The 21,403-nt window shown below is 44.5% G+C and overlaps 1 protein-coding gene across 9 annotated transcripts in view; it reads right to left on the reverse strand.

Annotated features, from left to right (window-relative positions):
• The window catches only part of LOC138754543 (kazrin-like), a 539,176-nt gene that overhangs the window by 331,151 nt on the left and 186,622 nt on the right, over positions 1–21,403 (reverse strand). The window contains exon 2 of one of the 9 annotated variants that reach the window (XM_069918956.1): positions 6,079–6,198. The exons of the other annotated variants lie outside the window; for them this stretch is intronic. The gene's annotated coding sequence lies outside the window, so the exon portion shown is untranslated. The remainder of the gene's footprint in view (positions 1–6,078; positions 6,199–21,403) is intronic. 9 annotated transcript variants of the gene reach the window in all.

Here is a 21,403-nt window from a genome sequence, read left to right on the forward strand (position 1 = left end):
CCTTGGCTGTGGAGATGGTCTGGAATGGGACATGACGGACCCTAAGGTCAAATTGCCTTGCTAACCACTGCTGCAGCCTACATATGAAGCCAGAAAAAGAAAAGATGCAGGATTCCACGGGGTCAGTCTGAAGACAGGAAAAGTCCTGAGGCTGAACCAAGAACACTTTAAACCAAATCAGAATTATTGAGGATAACTGAGATTTCCATTTCCAAAATTACAGTCATTCTGATTGGATCTTGGAAACACGCTCGGGATTGAACTCTAGGACGGTAAGCTGGCAAAGTGATGTGATGACAAACTGCTATGTTACATTGCAACAAACCCATATCACAACTTGGGCTCTTCCTGCCTTTCCATGCTGGCCACTTATAAGATGATTGCAATATACCTAACAGCATTCCCACCACTTTACTCAATGAAGCTGGTATTTATTGCAGACAAGGGGGTGCTTGCCAGGTCATTCCTGGCAGCAGAGAAAGGAAACCGGCTGTTGGTGGAATTTTGTGCTCGGATCCAATGTGTTTGTATTATCTCTTCCCTCAAGCAGGCTGGACTGTACTACATCGTCCCCTGACAGTAAATCTATTCATTACTGTATTATAATGTATGTTTTGGCTGCAGTGCTTAGTAACAGCTTTTGTTTGTTCCAATGCATGAGAAACTTTGAAACTGTCCACCAGCTCCTAAATGGCACCATGTTCCATTGTTGGGCTCAGCATTGTTGGGCCGTGTCTTGGCTCTATTGTGTCCACTGTCCCATCTTTGCATCAAGCACATAGGCTTCATGGTATCATTTCCTCAAATCCTTCCCACTATTGCTTGTGGTTATAATCAATGTCCCTCTCATTTTTAGTGTCAGTGTGCACAAACATTTTATGTTGTAGACATTTTTTTCCTATGACAAAAGTATGTGCGGACTGAATGCCTGTGCAAATGTAAACTTAAAGTTGTTTCAAGATCATTTTGGTGCAGCTAATCTCTCATGGCCAATAAACCTGTACTGGCATGCTTTAATACAAGTATGACTACATTCTACAAAGTAACGTATATGGATAAGATTTTATTCTATACTTCAAACTGCTTTGTTCAGTTTGCGGGCACATTCCTTTCCTTTGTGCACTGGTTGCAAAACGTGTGCGCATGCACACGCACACAGCTTAGAGCACACATGTCAAACTCTGGCCCGCGGGCCAAATCTGGCCCGCGATATAATTATATTTGGCCCGCAAGATCATATTAAATATATATTAGAGTTGGCCCGCTGGCCGCCGCGCCAGTATAGCGCATGCACACTGAAGGTGAAAATGAAGACGCCGGAGGTGTGGAGGGATCTCAGAGTCCCGAATCCCGGGGATCGGAGCACCGCACTCAGCCCGCCTGGCTCCCGGACACACAGACGCGGCTGGAGTTGGGGACCATCCTCGCTGGGTCTGCGCTTCAGCGGCGACGCCGGACCGAACGTCTCGTTGGCGATGCCTTCCCCCTCGCTCCGTGCGTGGCGGACCCTGCCTCCCACTCCTTTTGTTGGAGACGTGTCCGGCGCCATGAGATCGCAGTTTAATCCCTCTCCAACCATGGGAGGGGGGTGGGAGCAACGCGCTCTTCTCAGCCAATTCCTCCACCGCCCTGGACAACAGGGGGTTCGGGTGCCTTCGTCAGGCGACCGACCTGTTGGTCCAAGACAAGGGGAGAACGTACAAACTCCACACAGACAGTACCTGAACTCGGGTGAACGTGGAGCTGCGACCCCACATTCCACATCAGGACTGTGTGTAAGATTGGGAGCAGTGAGACGGAAGCTTATTTTGTTCCTGTGATTTAAGCCTTTCTTGGGGTGGGGGGGCGGGGTCCTTCTCTGACCACTTGCCTAACAATTAACCTAATCAGATGTGGAGTTACCACAATACAACAGTTCTCAACCTTTTTCTTTCCACTCGCGTCCCTGTGCCATTGGTGCTCTGTGATTAGTAAGGGATTGCTTAAGATGGTCTGTGGGTGGGAAGAAAAAGTTTGAAGACCACTGCTTTAATGATCCCTCATTGACTCGTCTTGTGCACGGTTTCAGAACGCTAAAGGAAATGGGCCAATGACAATTTTTCTCAAGCAAAATATTTGAGTAACAATTGGGTCTAGAGCAGTGATTCTCACCCTTTCCTTCCCACTCACATCCCACCTTAAGCAATCCCTTACTAATTACAGAGTTCCGATGGCATAGGGCACACATGTCAAACTCTGGCCCGTGGGCCAAGATATAATTATATTTGGCCCGCAAGATCATTTCAAAAATGTATTAGAGGTGGCCGGCTGGCCGCCGCGTCAGTATAGCGCATGCACAGTAATACAACAAATCCCAGAATGCATTGGCGTTAGCCCGCTAATCGCCCCTACTTCCTCTGTTTACGTTGCAGGGTCTCACCGTGGACTCCGGTTTTGGGGCCTGGCCGGTGTCAGGGGAAGCCAAGGCTGCTTCCCAGCGCCCGGAACCGGAGGCCTCGGGCCTGACCTCGCCAGGACCATTGCCCACTTCCCCTCCCTGCCGCAGGCCGACCCGCGACTCACGGTGACGGGGCCGCTGATCCGCCGAAATGCCGCCCTGCAGCGAGAGCCGATGCCTCCGCACTGTCGTTGTCCAACCCGATCGCTCGCAAACCCCGCCCTCCCGCACACAGGCCTGAGTAAGTATTATGAACTTTAATCTCAGGATAAAACGATCTTCCAATAGTTTCATGTCACAGTGATAAATATATTCCTGGTTAAAAATGGTCCTGCACCTGGATATAAGCTCATTAGGCATAAAACTTGAAAAGTGTGTAAATCAAAGGATATCTGTACCAATGGAAAAAGGGCATGGCAAATAACCCTGCTAGAGTTCATGCCCACAATCAGTCACCCATTTGATTGTTTCAGGAATCATGTTATTCTCCCACATTCTCAATAGCCCTCAGATTTTACTATTCGACAGCACACTAGCAACATTTGACAAATCCTCTATAGAGAAATATTATTTATTGAATATTTTATTTCTCATTTGTTAATGCTTCTGGAAAGAGTTTATCCAAAACTATTATTAAACATTTATTTTCATAAGAAAAAGTTTAACATTACATATGTTGAAAGAAGAGAAAACATGCAGATGTTGTTGAAAATTTTCAATAAATATTTAGTTCGGCTCTCGACTTAGTCCAAGTTTTTAATTTTGGCCCTCCGTGAATTTGAGTTTGACACCCCTGGCTTAGAGGGATCAGTGGTTATAACGGGGCTTTCACACTGCCAGCCATCCCAGGAGGGTTTGGAGGAGCAGACTCAAACACATTCTGACAGTGGGGGATCAACTGACTCACAACTTGGCCAAAGAGGCAGCTCTCTCGGAGTGACTTAAAGAAAAATGTTCTCCCCGCGTCTGCCTGGGTGCTCTGGTTTCTTCAAAACGTACCAGGATCGTTGGTCAATTAACTGCAATTGGGTGGCACGGGCTCACGGACCGAAAGGGCCTGTTATCGTACTGCATGCCTAAATTTAAAATTGAGGCAGCGGGAGATCTAAGTGCTTGTTTAAATCTTATCAGGGACTGGGACAGCAGGATGATGAACAAGTGAAAGGGCGGTTAAAAAGCAGTGGGAGAGGTTCGTGCTCGTTTAAATCTCTCCAATCGCCGATGAGGTGCAGCCAATAAAAAATGAGGGAAGCTCAAGCGGATCAGGCAGTGTAGAAGTGGGAACTTAGAGGCTTGGAGCTTGAGAGGCTTTGACAAGCAGAGACTGAGGATGTCCAATAGGTCAGGTCAGGTAAGATAGCAACAACGGTGGATAGTGGAGATGGTACCTCAGGCAGCGGAATGCTCCGATTGCAATTATGTGGGAAATTTGGGAGAGCATATTGTCCCTAATGACAGCACCTACAAGAGGTGCATCTAGCTGCAGCTCCTATTGGACCACGTTAAGGAACTGGAGTTGGACCTGGATGAACTTCGGATCATTCGGGAGGGAGAGGGGATGATAGGTAGAAGCTATAAGGAGACGGTCTCACACCCAAAAATCAAGAGCTATGTAACTGGGTAACTATTAGGAGAGGTAAGGGGAATAGGCAATCAATACTGAGAACCCCTGTGGCCATTCCCCTGAACAATGTATACCACAATGTAGAGGGGTGATCTATAAGTTGTAGTGGTCAGGTCTCTGGCACAGAGTCTAGCTAAGAAGGGAAAGGGGAGAAGAGGAGAGCTATAGTAATTGGGGATAGTTATGCAAATATACTGGAGATCCTGAGAACAAGATCGAGACCTCTCTGGATGGTACGTTGCCTCCCAGGTGCCAGGGTTGAGGATATCTCAGCTTGAGTACATAGCATTCCGAAGCAGGAGGGTGAGCAGGCCAGACATCATAGTCCACGTTGGTGCCAATGACATAGATAGAAGTAGGGATGAAGTTCCTGAAGAGGGAGTTAGGAAAGAAGCTGAAAAGCAGGGCCTAAAGGCTGGTAATCTTGGAATTGCTGCCTGTGTCACTAGACAGTGATGGTAGGATCAGGAAATGTGGCAGATGAATGTGTGGCTGAAGAGGGAGCAGGGGTTCACATTTGTGGATCATTGAGATCTCTTCTGGGGAAGGTCTGACCTGTACAAAAATGACGGACTTCATCTGAATTGGAGAGGGACCAATATCATGGCAGGCAGGTTTGCGAGAGCTGATGGGGAGTGTTTAAACTAGTTTGGCAGGAGGGTGGGAACCAAAGTGTGAGGGCAGAAGGTGCAAAGGATGTTGTGGGTTTGTGAGGAAGGACAGGCAGGGGAGGAAGTATAAATGTAATCAGTTGGAGAGTTTGAAATGTGTCTATTTCAATTCAAGGAGTATTAGGAATAAAGGAGATGAACTTGGAGCACGGATCAGTACGTGACGTTGTGGCCATTACAAAGAATTGGCTAACACAAGGACAGGATTGGATGATGTGGGTACTCAATTTTAGATCTTTTCAAAGGGATAGGATGTGAGGAAAAAGAGAGGGGAGGAGTAGCATTACAGGTCAGGCTGCAGAAAGGGAGGGCACTGTGGAGGGAGTGTTGACTGAATCGGTGAAATATCAAAGGAGCAATCACTGTCATGGGAGTAGTCTATATGCCCCCAAATAACCCTCGGGACACTGAGGAAGAGATAAGTCAGCAGAATTTTGAACGGTGCAGAAATAACAGGGTTGTTGTTATGGGAGGCTTCAACTTCCCAAATATTGACTGGCACCTCCTCACTGAAAGAGGGATAGATGGGGCAGAATTTGTCAGATGTGTCCAGGATTCCGGACATGGTACGCGGACTAGCAGACTGTACTGTGTCGGACCTCTCAGTGGGGGAGCATTTTTGTGACAGTCCCCACAACACCCTGTGCTCTAGCAATAGCTATGGACAAAGATAAAAGGAGACAAAGTGTTTAATTTGGGAAAGGCTAATTATGATGGGATGAGGCAGGATCTAGGGAGAGTAAATTGGGAACAGATATTCTCGGGAGAAAGCACAGAAGCAATATGAAGGATGTCTAGGGACTACATGCATGAGGTTCTGGATAGGTCTGACCCACTCACTGAGAGAGAGAAAAGATAGAAAAGGGAATCATGGGAGAAGGGCTTGGGAGAAGGGCTTGTGCAAATTATCTGAAGGAAATTAAGAAAGGACAGGAGAGCTAGAAGAGGGAATAAGGAAAACTCTAAGGTGTTCTATGCATACTTGAGGAATGGAAGGATAATGAGAGTGAAGTTAGGGCCACTTAAGGATAAAGGAGGAAACGTGCCTGGAGGAGGAAGTCCTAAATAAATACTTGGCTTCAGTATTCACAGGAAAAAAGGACAAGGTGAGGTCAGAATACAACAAACTTATGTGCTGGACCATGTTGAGATTAAGAAAGAGGAAGTGCTGGAACTTCTTAAAAACATGAGGGTTGATGAGTCCCTAGAACCAGACGAGATATACCTCAGGTTGCTACAAAAAAAGAGGAAAGGGATTACTGGAGCTTTGGCAATGTGCTTTGTATCCTACTTGGCCACAGGAGAGGTGCTGGAGGATTAGAGAATGGCAATTGCAGTCCACTCACAGCTCTGAGGGCCCAGGTTCGATCCCGGCATCAGGAGTTGGCAGTGGAGTTTGCATGTTTGCTTCATGGTTGTTTCTGCTGTGTGCTTCACTTTTCTCCCTCATCCCAGTACTGCACCTACTGTGGGTAAGTGGAAAAAGAAGCAAAAGCAAAAGGGTATTAACTGTGGGGGTGGGGGCGGGGTGTGTGTGTGTGTGTGTGTGTGTGTGAAAGAAAGTTAGTTACAGGGCTACAGGGAAAGAAGGACGAGCAATGGGACTGATGGGGTTACTCTGTTGGACATAGCATGTACTTGGGAGGCTGTGGTGTATTAAAATAAAATGGTTGAGAAATTTAGACAGGTGAAGTAACTTGGAGGGATTTGAAAACAAGTTTTATCTGACTATTACCCCTCCAGCCCACTATCAGTTGGCTCTTCAAAGTCTTCACTTACTTCCCATGAAATTATTGGAATAGTTTCTTATTCATGACATGAAGTAACACAAAATGTGCAATTCCTTAAAAGATCTGCTTGGACAACAACACACAACACATAATCAATCCCTAGTCTGTCAAGTTAAAGTTTATTTTCATCCGATTGTACGTATTTCATCTGATGAAACAGCATCTCTCCAGACGAAAAATGCACACATCACTTTCAGTGCATAAATAATTAAAATAAATATATTTCTATATAAATATTTGGGATGATCTACACGGTTACAGCTTACTGTTCATCAATCTTACAGCCTGCAGGAAGATGTTATCCCCCAGCCTGGCAGTCCTGATTTTGATGCTCCTTCTTGATTATAGATCTTTTCTTGATTATAGTGGGTTAAAGATACTGTGTGCTGGATGGAAAGGGTCTTCTTTAATTCCTTCAGCCCTATATACACCACAGTCCTAGTAGATGTTGTAAATAGAGTAAAGAGAGACCCCAATGATCCTTTCAGCTGAGTTAATGATCCTCTGTATAGACTTCCGGTCTGTTGCATTGCAGCTACCATACCACACAATGATGCAGTCAGTCAGGGCATCCTCATTTGTGCACCTGTAAAAGGTTGTCAGGATGGCAGCCAGTAGCCTTGCCTTTCTCAGCCTGCTTAGGAAGTGTAGGCGCTGCGACGCCTTCCTGAGTAATGGGGTGTTGTAGGTCCAGGATATTTGCATGGCAAGGAACCTTATGCTCCCCACTCTCTTCATGACGGAGCCATTGATGGAGAATGGTCAACTTTCATCCACCTGAAATCCACTATCATCCCCTTTGTCTTGTCCACATTGGCTCACGTTGTTGTTCTCGTTCCATTTTACAACCTCCTCGCAGTAATGCGACTCATTGTTGTTGCTGGTGAGACCAACTAGTGTTACATCATTCTCAAATTGATGATTCTTTTAGAATTGAATCTGGCAGAGCAGTCTTGAGTCAGCAACCTGAACAGTCAGGAATTGAGCACACAATCCAGAGCTGCAGCAGTGCTTAGCGTGAGGAGGCTTGAGCTTTTGCTGTCAACACGCACAGACTGTGATCTTTCAGCCAAGAAGATGGGCCTTGAGTCCCAGTCAGGATAGCTTCTCCACCAGCATCTGTTCATGTTGAACGCCGAGCTGAAGGCAACGAACAGCCTCCTGTTGTATGAAGCATTGTTCTCTAGGTGGGTCAGGGTGGAGTGGAGGGTCAAGGCTATTGCATCATCTGTGGACCAGTTTGTATGGTTGGCAAACTGGAACACGTCCAATGTCGCTGGAAGATGCGCTTTGATGCATTTCATCACCAGCCACCCAAAGTACATTATGATTGTAGAGGAGTCACTTCGTCCAGTTTCTGGGATGATGGTGGCTGCCTTGAAACCTGGACTGTTGCAGTGAGATGTTATAGATACCTGTTAGGACCTCCACACAGACTTTCAGCATCCGACCAAATTCTTTATCCGGACTTGCTGCTTTTTGCGGATCACCCTGGATAGGATCTTCCTCACTTCAGGGTGCCTGTTCTTCAGAGGGAGATGAGGCTTTCTTTGATGTCACCTTGTTTTTCTCAACCAACCGCACATAGAAGGTATTCAACCTGTCAGGAAGGGACAGGCTGACCTTCAAGGATGACTTACAGTCAATTATGGTTTGAATGTACTGTCGCATGCACCTGTGTGGCTGGTGTTGCACAGGGGTCTGTGGATTCTCTGTGCATAACCCACACATTTTGCCTTCCTGATTGCACGGGAGAGTTCAACTCTTGCTGATCTTAATGTCTTCTTGTCTCCCGACCTGAAAGCAACATCAGGAGCTCTGAGCAATGGACAAAATTCTGCGTCTAGCCGCGGTTTTTGATTTGCCCCGGCAGTGTAGTATTTCAGCACCATGACATCCTCAACACACTTGCTTATGGAGTTAGTCACTGTGTCCGTATACTCATTGTTGGTGGCCGTCTCCCTGAATCCACTCTTGTCCATGGCTTCAAAACAGTCCTAAAGCACTGCTGTGGCTTCCTCTGGCCAGGTCCTGATCTCCCTGTGAACTGGTTTGATTCAATTTACCAGCGACCTGATAGAAGGGGTACATGATCTGAATATCCAAGGTGGGGGTGGAGACAGACTTGTATGCTCCAGGGATATTTGTGTAGATTAGATCTATGATATTCTCTCCCCCAGTTAAAAGTTGACGTGTTATTGCAACTTCAGCAGGGCTGTTTTTAAGTTGACGTGATTGAAGTTACTGGCAATAATCATCTTGTCATTAGGGTGGGTTGCCTGGGCTTCACATATGCCTCATGGGGAAATATATTCCATTGAACTCGTGATTCTTGCCAGTGGTGTTTCCCTATCTCCGCTGATGTTATTTGAAATTTTTTTACATCAAGATCCACAGGTACAGCCACAGAGAATTTGCTCTGATCACAATCAAAAAAAAAGAACATCAAAGGCGTCTGGAATAAAAATGTGCAAACCGCACGAGTGTTGTCTGGAGGCCAGTATGACCTGAGTGGATGACGGAAGAATAATATTTCAAATAATTTTTTTAAAATGCATGAAATAAAATATGTGTGCAAGGTACCTCGGCTTTGTCTCCATTGGAGGCCCCAAGGCAAGGGGTGTCATTCCACCACACTACAAAGCAGGGTCCAAGTATCTGCTCATCTGTTCACACTTTGTGTCAGACAGTTGTTGGGTTTCAACTCCATTGTCTGAGGACTTTTTAAAAATTCAAACATGCACTGCATAACATGAACATAATTGGTACACATTTTCTCTACATTCATTGTTCCATTAATTCAATATGTTCTCTTACAGAATGTCAATGCCAATCATGTTTTCTCTTTAAACTGTAGAGTGTTTGGGAGGTAAACGGCAAAAATCTAAGTTCCCTCTGCAGGTACATGCATTCCTGAATTGCTGATGGATTGGAAGTACTGGCTTTAGCTAAGGAATTCAGTCAAGGCCCTTTCTGCCCATTAAGATGAATGTGAACAACCTACTCTCATTGTTTGAGAAATGGTAGGAAATTTTTAACCAGAAGGCAGAGCAAAGTGGATGGGAAGGCCATCCCTTAGCTTGCATGTTTCCCAGCATCGAGCTGTTGTTATACACTTACGTTGATGTCAGATTTTGTTTTATATGTTTCCACAAAATAGAAGGCAAAGCAACTTGGGTCTGAGTGCTTAGATGGTAATAAGCTTCTGAAGTTAGAATCAATTGTACGAGGAGGAGGCTGGGCACATTCAAGGTCATAAAGATACTCAGGGTAAGACAAAGGAGCAGGACCTGGGAAATAAAAGAGGAAGTAAAGACTGAGTGGGAGGAAGTAGGAACAAAACGGGGGGAGATGACGATGGGGAAGCGAGACTGGGAATGAAGGGGAGGGTGAAGATTACAGGGGAGGAAGTGGAAACAAAGGGGAAGAAGTGAGACCAGAGGGAGGAAGTAAGAACCGAGGGGGAAGAAGTAGTGAAGATTGAATGTGAGGACATGGAAGATTCAAGGAGAATAAATGGGAATTAAGAGGAAAGGAAGTGAAGACCCAGGTGGAGGAGTGGACATGGGGGAGATAAGGAGCACTGCTGGTAAAGCATGGGCCACAGTAAAACGGGGCAGCAAGTTTTCATTGCAACAAATTGTGGACCCGAGAAAGGTAGCATCTGTCGAGACTGAGGAAGAGGAAAGTTTAAAAACAGTGATTCTGTTTTTAAAGGGAAAGGTAAGAGAAGCTTCAGTTGAGAGAAAGAAAATGAACCCTGTAGAATAAGAAGAATGTTCAATCAGATATCCACCATTCCCTATCTAATGAAAGGTCTGCTCACAGACATTCTATGGGTATCAAGTCAGCATTAATTGCTCTAGCTCAAATCGCAATGCAAATGTGCTGGGACTCCATAACATATGGAGGAATACCAGCAAACAGCTGCTGGTCTATATGCCCCACCCCCCATTGTTACTGCTGTGGCTTATCAGCCACACACCCACCCCATACTGTTATATCAATCACAAATTTGACATTTCTGTTTGAATTGAATCTGGAAGTGCACGCGTGAGTCAGCAGTATGAACAGTAGCAGGCTGAGTACACAGCCCTGAGGTGCACCAGTGCTCAGTGTGATGGGGCTTGAGGTTTTGCAGCCAATTCGGATTCCCTGACTATTCAGTTGATAGCATTTATCAGAGCTCTCCAACAAATGTCAGGATGCAGCCCAAACGGAAGTGAGGAAGGTTCTTCTTTTGAGGCCCTCCCAACACGTTCCAGGCCTCAACACCTCCTCAAGACTGCTACGGGGAAGAGACTATTAGCTCTCCCTGTGATCTTCTGGTCAGAAGGCAATGTAAGGCCCTGTGGTCAGCCTGAAGCTCAGTGAACTTGCAGAAAGTGGAACTGGCCATGATCAAATATGGTCAACGACTGCACTCAGGATACACTGAAGTAAAGTGTGACTCATGCAGGGCTTCTATGGACAATGTGTATGAGTCCATGTTGTTGTTGTCCTGAGTAGGAGCTCAATATTCATATCTCTGCACAAAGAACTGTATTTGAATTACAAAAATACTTTATTTCACAGGAAATATTTTCATAAAATAATTCCGATAGGAACACTTTGCAAACCAAGTTGGCAAGACCCAGCAATCAATTTCTCCTCAGGGCAGGTACTCCACAGTGTATTACAGCAGGTGTTCCCCATCCATTTGCACCATTATACAATTAAACATGTTAAATTCAATAAAAGTTAATTTAATGTTTCTCCAATGTCCTACGTGATGCAGCAAATCTTAAATTATCTTCATGTTCAGCTTGAAGTTGTCTATCATAATCCCCAATTTGAAAATAATGGTTGTCTTGAGTTACATTGATATGACATACACATTGTCCAAAGGAGGGTCGGTGGGTATGCAGGCAATGGAGGGGACTGTGGGGGTTGGAGGGTGGGATGTCTTTTAGTGGGTTGAGTTCCCTTGTTATTTTCTACACTATCAGTATATCCACCCCCTTGCCTTAGCCTGGTATGACTCAGTTGGCAACAGCCTTGTCTCTGAGTCAGAAGGTGATGATTCTCCAGTGCAGTACGAACAGAGGGCTATACTGTCAGAGGTACTGACATTCAGTAAAGCATTAAACTTAAGACCCTTTTGCTCTCAGAGGTGGACATTAAAGGTCTCATGAATCTTTTTCAGAGGATTATCCCCACTTTATCTCTCAATGAATATAGAGAGAATGAATGACTACTTCTGCACAAACTGAATGAAGAGCCCTGACTCCATTTTGAGGTTTAGAAAAGGAGCTGTAAAATCTGGGCCTTTTCCTTATAATTTTTTTAATTTTAAAATTGAGACAGGTCTACAAGCCCGTGCCACCCAATCACACTCAATTCACCTACAACTCCCAACATGTTTCGAATGGTGGGAGGAAACCCATGCAGACATGGAGACAATATACAAACTCCTTCCAGACAGTGCAGGATTAGATCCCGGGTCGCTGGCCCTGAAACAGCACTGCATTAACTGCTTTGCTAACCACGCTGGCCTTATAATTTAGATTCCTCACAGGAGCAGCACAGAGGCTTTAGTTTTTAAATTTGAATTTTAAATTTAGACCTACAGCACGGTAACAGGCCATTCTGGCCCATAAGCCCATGCCACCCAATTACACCCAAATGACCGACAACCTCCGTACATTTTGAAGGATGGGAGGAAACTGGAGCACTTGGAGGAAACGCACACAGATGTCGGGAGAATGTACAAACTCCTTCCAGACAGCGCCGGACAAATGAACAAACCACTAGCTGTTGTGTGGCAAACTGCAGAGACAAATGGCATTTACATTAGAGAAACGCAATTAATCTCTCCAATGGTCAGAACGTGAACAAGCTGACTGTGCCCTGTGGTACATGGAACAGAATCCCAGGTTCCAATTGGTTCCCTAAATTGTAGAGGTGAAATGAAGCCAGCACAGGCCATTATGGCTACTGGTGAGAAAGTGATCGGCAATGCCAGTGCGCTGGTAAGTAATTTAAATTACCTTCACCACTGCAGAGTTTTGATATTGATGGAAATATTTGACCACCCCCCCCCCCCGACCCACGCCATCCCAACCCAACAAGAGGAGAAAATCAGCTTGGCTCCTTGCTTGTGATTACTAGATGGAAGTAAGGGCTGGGATTTGACAGAGATGAAACAATTTTTTGCCTCATCTTTGACAGAATTTTGACAAAATACACAAGAATTGAAAAACAGCTTCACTCACAGAAATCTCACCTAAACTCAACCTGTTCAAATAACCAGAGATTTTGCTTGTTTTACATCTGCAGTCATTAAAAGGACCCAAACTATTTAATTCGGATATAAGCATCTGGCATAATTTGTACTGATGTGTGTTTGATAGAAAATTTTCTTTTTAATTGGACAAAATGGTTGAATTTGCATTTCTGTCACGTAATTCCAGCCATGTTGCATTTGATAAAGTCCCTTAGGAGACTGTTCGTCAAAGTTGAAGCTCATAGAATTGCAAGCAGCTTATTACTGAGCTAGTAATATGGCTGAGCACAAGGAGACTGAGGGTAGGGATAATGAGCACGTCCTGAAATTGGAAATCTGCTACTATCAAGTCCCATAAGGATGTGTGGACCACCACTATTTATTAATAATTCAGATAATAGACTAGGAAGCCACATGTCCAAGCTTTCCAATGGCATTAAGGTCTCAGGTAATGTAGATGGAAGCACAATGTATTAAAATATGAAGAGGTATTAATTGATTAAACAAATGGGGAAAGAACGATTGCAAATGTGAAATAATCCAGTTGGGACCTAAAACAAACAAAACAGATTTCTTTTTTTAATGGTAAAACCTACCAGTGCAGGTCCAAAGAGAATTGACATTTGTGTACAAATATCATTAAAATATACTGAAACTCATTAAAAAGGTCAGTAGAATATTGGCCTTTATAACTGAATCCTGGAATCCAAGCAGGTAGAGATTAGGCTGTGGCTTTATACAGCGAATAATCTGGTTTTGGAGGTAGTTACAGCAGAGATTTGTTGGAATGAGAGTTGGACTTAGGGTTAAAATACGAACAGATGTTTGACAAACCAGGGAGAGCGTCCCCGGAATTTAGAAGGTTAATGGAGGATTGATCAATGCTTACAAGTAACCAGGAGGGACTAGAAGAGTAAAGGAAAAGAACACATATTGGTTGGGGAGTGTGAGCCTTGGGGCAAGGAGGGGGTGAAGAGGAAATCATAGTCTGAAAATTATAGCTTTTCAGGAATGAGAACAGGAAGAATTTCTACCCTGAGATCATTTGAAACTCTTTCCCAAATGCACCAATTAATACGTCCAATTGTCAATTTTACACTTGGGTCTGTGTTTGCTCTCAAAAAGTATGAGAATTAAGATGTGGATAAATTGAGATTTTTCTGAATGACAGTTTGAGGGCTCTTACATTCAAATATTGCCCATTACTGGGTGTCCTGAGAAAGTGAGATTTGTAATTGCTTGGCACAATGGTTCAAGATTCAAGATTCAATTCATTGTCATGTAATAAAACAGTAACAAAAAATTGCTTTTGCCTGCTGTAAGGCAGAAATTGCTTGAGGTGTCTCTTGCAGTCAGAGAAAGAGAAACAAAAGACAGACCCCCCAGAGTCACCGTGTGACAGAGATTCTCCTCCAGCGCTTCCGCAGCCACACAAAGTTCAGTCCAAACCACTAGTGATCTGAGATCCAGATCTGAACCTCCGACACGGCCAGGAATCCTTCAGCACCCTCGGCACCCCCTTCCACCCAGCTTCTGATACCTGGTACCCCTTTACCATTGATACCATATGAGTGTGTCTTGTCCTACACAAAAGTACAATACACAAATGCACTGACATTCCAGCTTGCTGCAGCCAAACAGGTGTGTAAAATACATCATCAACAATAGTCTAAGTTAAATTATCACAGTGCACCCACCACAAGACAAACAATCAAGTTTATTGTCATCTGATTGTACAAGTACAACCCAATGAAACAGTGTTCTCTGGTCCTCGGTGCAAAACACGGAGACACACAACCAGACCTAACACACATACAGACAATTAATACCCATTCAGGACAAGTCTTCATATATACAAATCAATCAATAAATATTGTTTCATGATAAAGAGAGTCTCGGATGGTTAGTGTGAGCAGTTGTTTTGGTTGTTCAGTGCTCTCACTGCCCGTGGCATAAATAAACGTGATAAATGTAAAAGGATTGATAAATATTTACACTTGCAGTTGGTTGTATTAAAATAGATGTTTGGTGATCCTGGACTAATGATTTTTGTTGGAGTAGCATGGAAAGATTCAAGAGCCTGATTGCTGTTGGAAATAAACTGTTTTCGAACCTAGAGGTGCCAGATTTCAAATTTCTCTACCTTCTACCTGAAGGTAGCAGTGAGAAGAGGTGGTGACGAGGGTCCTTCATGATGTTGGCTGCCTTCTTGAGCCATATAGTTGTCCTCAAGGGACAGGAGGTCAGTGCTCATTATAGACTTGGCTAGCTTGTTACTTTCTATATCACTGTGTGTACATGTGTCATATGAATAGTATGCCCAGAAACAATTTGACCACTTTCTTTTGGTAATAAAATATTCCTCTGTGTGGAGTGTAATACAAAGACTCTAAGCAATGAACAATAATTTCTAGGTCAGTCATAGCCATAACAGCACAGTACAGGCCCTTTGGCCCTCGATGTGCCAACCTATATATTCCTACCAAAAAAAAAGTACTAAACCCTTCCTACTTCATACCCCTCGATTTTTCTTTCATCCATGTTCCTGTCTAAGAGGCCTTTAAATGCCCCTATCGTTCTGGCCTTCACCACCATCCCCAGCAATTCATTCCAGGCACCCACAACCCTCAGTAAAAAAATAAAAATTGTCCCGATGACTCCCCTAAACTTTCCTTCCTTCACTTTGGGCAGATGTCTTCTGGCATCTTGGCACTTATTTTCTGTGGGGGTCAGCAATATGCAGTTCTAGTTGCCCATTGATAGGAAGAATGATATTGAGTTGCAAATGCTGCAGAAAAGACTAAGAAGGGTGTAACCAACACCTTGAATTACAAGGAGGAGGTGAGCATCTTTTCCCTGGTTTTTATTTCCCTGGTCTGTCGGAGGTTGAAGGATGAGTTTATTGACAATCATAGATAAGGTGAATGCTCACAGATTTTTTTTCTTCAGGGGAAGGTCATCTGAAACTAGAGGTCAAAGACTTAAAGTGAGAGGTGCAAGTTTCAAAAGGATCTTATGAGGCACTTTTCTCACCCACATGCTGCCAAAGGAAGTCATAGAGGCAGATAAGATTACATTGTTAAAGCCATTTGGACAGGTACATGGATAGGAACGGTTTGGTGGGAAATAGGCTAAATATGGTCAGTAAGAGTGAGTTGGGATGAAGGGGCTCGTTCCCTGCTTCATAACCCTATGACACTTGCTATGAACACCCCATTCATTTCATGCTGGTTTTCCTCTCCATAAGCACCCCCCTGCCCCCCCCCAGCATTTTAACCATTTCAACAAAGTGCTCTCTTTCTTTCTTAGTCGTGTTTAGTTTCATTCCCTTTTCTGCCATTTACCTCCATTGCCCACTTTATGACCACACACAACGAGAAGCTGTGGCCCCTAAGTTCCTGACTGCATTTATCTGTGACCATCTCACAATTACACCCTCCAGTTTGGGTATTGCCTGCAAGTGAAAAATATCTCTTCAGTGTTGACCCAATCAAGCCCTTTTACACCAGGGAGGTCTTTCCAGGGCAGCTCTCAATCTTTTCTGGAGAGAGTCCCGGTGCCTTCGGTGAGAAAATGTGTCACTGGCTTCCCACACACTGTTATCTGACTGATTTCTACACTGTGTGTGGTTAATCCCCTGGGACCTAATTCAAAAAGCTACATTGCAGACACAAAATGGGAGAAAGTAAATCCATTTCTCTGCAAATTAGAAATTGAGATGCAGCTCTCAAATGCACACTTATTCGGAACATTTGCATTACTATGACAACACTGCATACCGAAAACGGAAGAAGATTGTCACCAGACTAAGAAGTAAACCGACTGATCTGAACTGTGAACATCAGCCTTTCCTTTCTTGTCCCGTTATCTGACTCTCCTGGTTAACAATTAATACATCATGGCTGCTTAAGGGATGATGTCAGAGTTTAAACAGTCAGCAGGACATCAGCATGTTTTCTCTCTCTCACAAACACACACACACACACACACACACACGGAGAAAGTCATACAGTGGCACACACATGGCGACAAACATAGAAACATACATGCAGACACAAACACAAACCGAAGGGTACACACAGACACACAGAGAAAGTCATACAGTGGCACACACATGGCGACAAACATAGAAACATACATGCAGACACAAACACAAACTGAAGGGTACACACAGACACACAGAGAAAGTCATACAGTGGCACACACATGGCGACAAACATAGAAACATACATGCAGACACAAACACAAACCGAAGGGTACACACAGACACACAGAGAAAGTCATACAGTGGCACACACATGGCGACAAACATAGAAAAATACATGCAGACACAAACACAAACTGACGGTCACACACACACACACACACACACACACACACACACACACACACACACACACACACACACACACACACACACACACACACACACACACACCAGGCGCATGCACAAAAATTGGGGAGAGTGGCTGGAAATGTACCATCATGAATCTTTGCCACTTTAGTCGCAAAGGAAGAAAGAACAATTGAACAAAGCAATATAATGCCAGCCCACTAATTGTTTGACTATTGATAAAGTGCTGGAAAATTTATCAGACGTCATGGTGACTTTACAATGTTTGCTGGGAATCACATCCAAATCTCACCAGGCGAATGCAATGCTGTTTTAACTAACATTAAAATAGAAAAGCCCCACATTTAAAAACTGCAAATGGGAAAGGATTTGTTGGGGGAAGAGAAATCTCTACCAAAACACTAAAGTCGCAATGACGCTTGAAAGTATTAGGACCAAATATTAGAACTAAAAAATAAATCTTTAATAGCAAAACTAAAGCCCCTATATTTTTTCAAAAATAAACTTTATTTACAATTAAAAAATATAGAGACAAAGGAAAAGAGTCTTTTTTTAGAGTTTGAGACTAATATTTGTCCAAGTGTTTGATTATGGTACATGGTAATGTTAGCCATACTACATAGCACCATTGACACTACAGTGCCCCCATAGGGTTACTCCTCCTTCAGCTATGTGAGAGGCTTCCCCATCAATCTTAACCCCCTCAGTGCCCAGTAGTAACAGGATCTTTGACCCCACACACAAATGGCATCAGTGCCTCTACTTCCTCGGGAGTTTCCGGGGGCTTTGACTTGGCATTGAAAACCCTGGCAATTTTCTACAGGTGCATGGTGGAAGGGGTGCTGACTGGCTGCATCACAATCTGGTATGGGGAAACCAATACCCCTAAAAATAGAGCCCAGGACATCATAGGTAAAACACTTCATGCCATTGAGAACATCTGCTGCCATCAGAGAGCAGCAGCAATCATCAAGGATCCACACCACCCAACACACGCTCTGTTCTCGCTGCTGCCATCAGGAAAGAGGTGGAGGTGGCACAAGAACAGCTGCTCCCCCTCCAGCATCAGACTCCTCAACAACAAACTCAATCAGGGACTCATTTAAGGACTCTTACTTCTGCACTTGATTGATTTTTTGTCTCTCTCTCTGTTTTGAACAGTCAGATTGCTCACATTCCTTTATTTGTTCAGATGTGTACATTGAGCCAGTTTTTTTTCTACTGCCAATAAGTATCTCACCTGCAGGAAAAAGAATCTCAGGGTTGTATGTGATGTCATGTAGGTACTTTGATAATAAATCTGAAATCAGGTCCCTAAAGCCTTGTGCTGGCTGCCCCGAGCTTCAGTGCATCTGTCAGCACGCACCCCTGCAGACCAAAGAGTTAGTGATCTTCCAGCAACAATGGATGTTGCCACTGTATTTATTCCTGAGAATCCTCTGCTCTGCTCCTGCTAGAGTTGAACTGTGATTAGGACCCTTGCATCTTTCTCCATACACTCTTAACAAATTTGCAGTCTGCAAAGAAGTGGGCGACTGTCCCATCCCCTTTGCTATCATCTTGAGGGCAAAGTGCATTGGGGATGATATTCCGATCCTACAGAAAGGATCTGACCGGGGTGGGGGGTCCTCTCATTGCCAGCCAGGCATTCTTCCAGATGAGCTGGACAGTCTGCTCAGGGAACCAACTCACAAGTCCTTGTCTCTCAGTGTCTGCAGGATGTTTCATCCTGACCACTGCCTGATGGACATGTTCTAAGGTGTTTTCCTGGAAAATCTTTTCTCTGAAGGATAGGTAATTGGCAAATTTCCAACTGACTGACACATTGCGTGGCAACAGGGCCAGGCCAATCTTTCACAACACTTGGACAGGTAGAACCACAGCTCATAAAGTATTTGGTGCCCTCATACTTTGGCTCCACACACAGCCTGATGCAGACAGATGAGAGGGAGGTCTTCAGGGAGAGGACCATATGCCCCTGCCTCCATTGTGTGTGGCCACCCCTCAGACCTTTTACATCCTGGGTCCCCAGATGCTCAAGTGTTTACCACAACTGCACCTGATGCAGCAGGTACCAAGTGCACCTCACACCTGTTATGGGGAAGATGAATCGCTCCCACAGTCCCAATTTCTGCTCTGACTGATTTTTGTCACACACTTAAAACCCCAGGTAAGACCCAGTGAAAGGCAGATCCATCAATTCTCCCATCCGAACTGAGCGTCTTTAACACTGGGCTATACCTTTTGATGTGGGTGGCTTGAAAAGCACATGTAGGAAAATCTAAGATGCAATTTTCCCAGCAGCAAGTTTATAGTCATATCCACTGTCTTGTTACATTTAATTTACAAAACTGTTTTCTGTAAAAACAAAGAAACATTTTCCTGTTTAATCTCTATCTCCTACTGATGAGCTGTGGTTGATTGTTTATGGTTTATGCAAACTTTTAGCAGGAGCTAATTAGCTGATACAAGGCCTACCTTTCACCATTTTGTCAGCTTTTCGGCTCAACAAAGCCTTACATTTTAAATTTTAGACAGACAGAGTGGTAACAGGCCCTTTTGGCCCACGAGCCCGGGTTGCCCGATCACACCCAATTCACCGACAACCAACCTCCCCCCGGTACTTTTTGAAGGGTGGGAGGAAACGGGAGGCCCCAGAGAAAGCTCACGCAGACACGGGGAGCGTGTACAAACTCCTTACAGATGCCATGGGGTTCGAGCCTTGATCCTGATCGCTGGAGCTTGTAACAGCGTTGCGCTAGCAGCTACACGATCCGTGCTGCTCCCAGCTAGATTGTTATTTTGGGGCTAAGGGACAAATGGAGCTCAGAATGGGAAAGCGAATGGATTGGGATTTATTGCCTGACTCCTGTATAACTTCTCCAGATTGGATTACTCAGTCAATTTGCTGTCATTTATCTTTAGTGATTCAAACCTTTGAGTGACACATGCCTTGAATGCCCTCTCCTGGGTTTTATAACCTGAGATTGTGCTTTCGGTCTTAATTTACTTTAATTTTATTTCCTGCTGATGAAATGGAGAGAACGACCAATTCCACAAATCACTTCAACTTATTAGGCACACAGAGCTTTGTGCTTTATTGCTAAGAAACCATTTGAGAAGAGCAAGTCCCATAGCGTGAGATTGTGCAAAGGAAGGAAGGCAAGGAAGTTTGCTGGGCTTTAAAAGTCTATTGGTGGAGGAGGGTGGAATGTAAGTTTTTTTTGCCAGAGCAAAGATGTTCTGCAGTATGGTTAAGACTCTCTTCACTGGATCTCATGAATGCTTTGCTCGTTAGATATTCTGTCACGCAGCTGATTTTTTTTAAGCAGTGATAGAGGCGTCCCAGTAGCCAACCATTTCAGTTCTGTGTCACACTCCCATCTTCTTCTTTCTTTGGCTTGGCTTCGCGGACGAAGATTTATGGAGGGGGTAAAAAGTCCACGTCAGCTGCAGGCTCGTTTGTGGCTGACAAGTCCGATGCGGGACAGGCAGACACGGTTGCAGCGGCTGCAGGGGAAAATTGGTTGGTTGGGGTTGGGTGTTGGGTTTTTCCTCCTTTGCCTTTTGTCAGTGAGGTGGGCTCTGCGGTCTTCTTCAAAGGAGGTTGCTGCCCGCCAAACTGTGAGGCGCCAAGATGCACGGTTTGAGGCGATATCAGCCCACTGGCGGTGGTCAATGTGGCAGGCACCAAGAGATTTCTTTAGGCAGTCCTTGTACCTTTTCTTTGGTGCACCTCTGTCACGGTGGCCAGTGGAGAGCTCGCCATATAACACGATCTTGGGAAGGCGATGGGTCACGTCTCCACACTCCCATAGTCACATGATATTTACCAAGATCCTGACATTACTCACGACCCATGTCAGAATGGAGGTGGCTGTGACCATCTAATGTACCCTCAAGGACTTCTAGGCCCACACTCAGGCACTGTATCATTATGAATGTAAGTTTTGAAGTGGTAACCAAAATAATACCGCAGAGAACATTACGTGGAATGTTTTCATAACTCAGCAAGGTTGAAGAATAACAACAACTCCATATTTGGCAAAGACAGTAAAAGACTGTTAACCGTTGGGTCGGGGACGTGACCTTGATTAATGAATCCCAAAGAAATTCTAAGGAATGTGTACTTATATGGAGCCGTCTGTTCGAATATACTAGAAACCTGGGTGTCCGAAGCTATAAACTACATGACTTGTAAGCCACGAGGGGACTTCCTTGAGGGAAAGACAAGCTGCTCGTGGCAGTGCTTCTTGCTGTAA

This window comes from Narcine bancroftii, chromosome 2 (assembly GCF_036971445.1).
Source record: "Narcine bancroftii isolate sNarBan1 chromosome 2, sNarBan1.hap1, whole genome shotgun sequence".
In the NCBI taxonomy this organism is placed as follows: Eukaryota; Metazoa; Chordata; class Chondrichthyes; order Torpediniformes; family Narcinidae; genus Narcine; species Narcine bancroftii.